We start from the raw sequence: 4,526 nt of genomic DNA, 5'->3' as shown, positions 1-4,526 counted from the left end.
AGAAATTACAGTTGGTAGACCGTCATATTGTCGTAGATCATATGATGCTAATTGCCTGCAGATTTGTGGGTACAGCGTGTTCTTCTCTTCTCGATTCGGTCCAGCGAAGCAGAACAACAAGCAGCATATTATGCACAGACTTGAGTTAAGGATGATCACAGTGACATTCATTGAGATGCGATGTGGACGTATAGCCACGCAGCCAGGCCATTACTGTATCTACATCTTCCATAGTTTGGTCATGTGCAAATAGAACATTGGTATTTTTCTGCAGTCTTTTTTTCTTTTAGTTTAACAAGGCGTAGCAGCAAGCAACATATCATGCACTGCATTTCCTAAAGAAGCTTATTTCTCTGACAGTGACCTCAAAGTATGACAATCCCCACATCAAGTATGCAATAGGATGTGAAACCATAACATGACTTTGATGAGGATCCCGGAAGAATCCTTCCAAGAAGGCTGGAGAAGTGCGTAAGACTTCAGGGGGATTACTTCCAAGGGAAAAATCTTTTTGTGCAGACTGGGTACAAAAATGGTATCAAATATAAACATGACTCTTAAAGCTCTGGCCATTAAAATTAGTGCATAGGCTACAAAAATATGCCCTTTTACAAGCGTATTATATAACCACAGCATAAAGTGAAGGACCAAGAAAGCAAAGATATTCAGAAGTTGCTCGTTTGAGTCATTTGGCAGAATCCAGCAACCGCATACAACAATTTTTTTCTACATAGAAATACAGTCACCATTTTGAGTGTAGGTCAGCCAAAATAAAAAATATTAAGGTTTGCTGGGCGCGCTAAATTTGTCGACAGTGTGTTGTCGAGCTTCAATAACATTACGCCCAAAAAGAAAATACGATCATGGGTTGCAACGCAGTACAAATTCAAGCTTAAAGAGAACGTTTGTATGATTGGTCCCCAAATGCAATCATTATATTTATAAACAATTGTCATTACAAAAATTGTTGAATGTCAAGTACTTTCGATTTTAGTAAAATAAATGCCTATGTAAATTATATTAAAAACTAGTACCGTAATTTTCGGACTATAAATCGCACCGGAGTATAAGTCGCACCAGCCATAAAATGCCCAAAAAAGTGAAAAAAAAACACATATATATGTATATAAGTCGCTCCTGAGTATAAGTCGCCCCCCCCACCCAAACTATGAAAAAAAACTGCGATTTATAGTCCGAAAATTACGGTAATCCATTTATGTTAAGTGAAATGTACAAAAGACCTATGTTTAATAAAAACAATTTCCAATCACGTGGTATAACAATTTAATGTTAAAAAAGGTTGTCAGTATCTGTTGAAAGTAATTATTAAAGTAACATGTGATCTAACGTAATTATTTTTAACCTCAACTAATGAGTTAAGTAATTAAGTTACTTTTGAAATGCAAGTAATTAGTAAAGTTACTCTTCATGTCATAAATTAGCATGATGCCTTTTTGTGACTTGCTCCAAGTTAAGTGCTCTATAAATCAAAGAGAGTTGAACTGAGTTTAGTATTAGCGTTTATTCCTTCCGGAACATGACGGCACGGCAATTGTTTGTTTTTGGCCGGCGGAATGCTGGGTGCATGAGCAATCAAGTTTGCAACCGGCTTTGTCTGCTCAACTCTTTAGTAAATCAGTCTTTTAGTCCTTCCTTTCCTTTTTAATTAGATTGTGTAGAATAAAGTGTCCAGGGAAATTATGAGTTTTAGTGTTGCCGCCTGATTTAATTTGTATAAGCTAAGTTAGCTGTTATTCCAAGTCTGTAATGAAGTCAATAAAAATAAACCTCAGTGTTTTGAGACAGTGCCAAACTTTTTATCTGCAAAAAAGTTTAACCGACAGTCAGCCAAGCGAATACGACGAGGTGACGAACAAAACCTGTCGTTACAATTGCTAAATATGAGTACAAAACAAAACATATATTCATTTAATTAAAATTCACAACCTCATTGTTCTCTTAGCTGACCTCCATTGTGTGAGTCTGTAGGTGATGGATGAGCTCTAAATACAAAACAAAGCGAGCCCACATGCTTCCGTTTATGTGGCTGAATTGCAGGATTCATCACATTTTATTTTATTTAGCCTTTACTTAACCTCGAGTCCCTCGAGATTAGAATATCTTCGAGCAAGAGAAGACCAGTTTGACTTTAATTGGAACGAAAAAAGAATTATATATTACATTTTTTTGGTCAACGTTGCCCACTCATAGCTTAACCGCACACACACACGCGCACACACACACACGTCTCACGTAGGACGGCTTTGATGAGTAAGTGGAAGGACCACAAGCGGAAAAGTTTCTCTGCAGCCAGAAAGCTTTTCTGGCATTTCGCCCAATCTTGTCAACCTTTTCACCACTTGCTCTGTTTTCGCATTCCCCTCTGGAAAAACAAACGTACGAAAACTTCACATGTTAAACTTTACTTCAATAATCCAAATGTGTTTTCAAATGTTTCAGATTGGCAGCTGTTGTACACATGGCGTGGGATCGATTCTCAGCCGGTGGGCCAAAACCCATCCACAGCTTGAATTGATGCTCCTCTACCGACGAACAAATCGGGTAGGTCAAGAGTCAAAAATAAAATCACTCTTTCACCCTCTCTCTATCTGTTTAGCACCATTTTATGGTGCCATGGAACTAGATTGAAGTGAATTGAAAATTTTGGCAAAACTCGGTCGCCATCTTGGTGGCTTAGTGATACACAACTATGGTAAAGTGAGTTGGGGAGTTTCATATGAATAAAAGTAGTGTTTAGCAGTTATTTCCGTTTCACTAGTTGCGGCAATGTGGAAATATTTGGCTTAAGTGAATGTTTTAGATAAGGAACAGAATTGCAAATGTGATCAAAAGGGTAAAATGATTAAAAAGAAAACAGGAAGTATATGGGCAAAAGGTCTTGGACTAATAAATCAATGCAGCACTGCAACATACACAAGGACTCACACAACTTTGATCACATCTCACAGTTTCCCGGAAATTTAATCATCTTTAATAGTGCCCAGAGAACTCACTGCACTGTAAGATTTATTTCCCTTTGCTGCTGCTGTTTTGGTTACCTACATTTCTCTCAAACAGAAATGATCCTTAGTCTAAACAACAAATGAAACTTAGCCTGAGATCTGGGACTAAAGACGGTGCCAGATGCCGAAACCCGGGATTGAACCAGGGACCTTTAGATCTTCAGTCTAACGCTCTCCCAACTGAGCTATTTCGGCTGTGTTATTGCACTCTGGTCAAGGAGTGTGACACTACTTTTGGCCACCCATCGCTTCCACATGTCTTTTTAGTCTGTGATCAGTGTTAAGATGGAGGTCATGGGACTAGAATCAGGAAGTAAGCGCAGGTTGCAGCACAGTGTTGAAAGAAAACGCTGCTTGTTCTAGTCTCTCCTGCAGTTCGGCAAAACTACGATTTTGTGTTATACAAGGCATCGTGGGTATGTATCTTTAATTTATTATGGATCGAAATAGATCTTTTGAGTTCTGAAATGAAAGCATGATTGAGATTTGGTTCCTATAATTGATTATACAATGTGGTTTGTATTCTCCCAGTTTCACCCTTTCCCTTGTTATTAAACCTGGGGTCAACTTTCAACCTGGCCTTCAGAGTCTTTGGATATTCAACATGGGAGGGCAGGATATAGTATATACTCTTTTTGCTAGTCCGGCTTTGTCCCCCGCCCTCACCTTGCCTCTCATGTCTCTCTCAGTCTGCGCTTACATAAAGCAGTGTGAAGGCCAAGCTACGTGGGCTTGTCAAGTACCTGTGAGTACCTTGCCACTTTGGGAACCTTTCATTCACCGAGAACCTTTCCAAGATTGGCGGCCTTGTAAACCAATTCAGCCAGTTTAGTATTGAAGGTTCCACTTCAGTAACCCAACATTAGCCAACATTTTCTATCCCACTTGGAGTCATTAAAGTTGTGGTTAATTGGAGCCTACTCATACAACTTTCACCCGAGATTCTAACCCTGGATCTCCTAACTGTGAGCCAGATGTGCTAACCACAAATCCAATGTACTGCCCAAACCATTTAATATGTACACAACATACAAAAATATGCGTTACCTTTGTTTATTTGATAAGAAAGTTAATATTCTCAGCAGAATTTCATAAAAAACAAAAATGGACAATCTTCTAATTGAATTGTATTCTTCAACAAACAACAACTGACAGCTTTTTTTCTCTGGATGGTATTCAAAATTAGTACGGTTCTTGCTTGGATTTAGGACAATAATCCCTGAAGAGGATCAATTTGGGAATTACGAACAGTAGTGTACTGATAAATCTCTGTTGATGGAGTGGATCAAGGCCTAATTCTCTGTTGTCCCGTTGCTACTGTATTAATGCATGGCCCACAAGCGGTCCAAGTGGAACATGATTGAACCATATTATGGTTTTTAACATTCAGCTGGTCCACTACAAATCACAAAAAATTCAAGGGTGACTTCTATTGTTCCATTATTTCAGCTACACTCATTTGGCAGCAAAATAGCGTGGTCATAAATCGAATGCACGTAAAAC

The 4,526-nt window shown here is 38.6% G+C and overlaps 1 non-coding gene across 1 annotated transcript; it reads right to left on the bottom strand.

The window, feature by feature from the left end:
• Positions 1–3,145: 3,145 nt before the first annotated feature.
• On the bottom strand, positions 3,146–3,218 carry trnaf-gaa (transfer RNA phenylalanine (anticodon GAA)). The gene has a single exon. It is a non-coding gene; the product is annotated as a tRNA-Phe (tRNA).
• Between the last annotated feature and the right edge of the window lie 1,308 nt (positions 3,219–4,526).

This window comes from Syngnathus typhle, linkage group LG9 (genome assembly GCF_033458585.1).
Source record: "Syngnathus typhle isolate RoL2023-S1 ecotype Sweden linkage group LG9, RoL_Styp_1.0, whole genome shotgun sequence".
NCBI classification, from domain to species: Eukaryota; Metazoa; Chordata; class Actinopteri; order Syngnathiformes; family Syngnathidae; genus Syngnathus; species Syngnathus typhle.
Note: the sequence above shows the minus strand (reverse complement) of the source record. Positions and strands in the feature narration are given on the sequence as shown.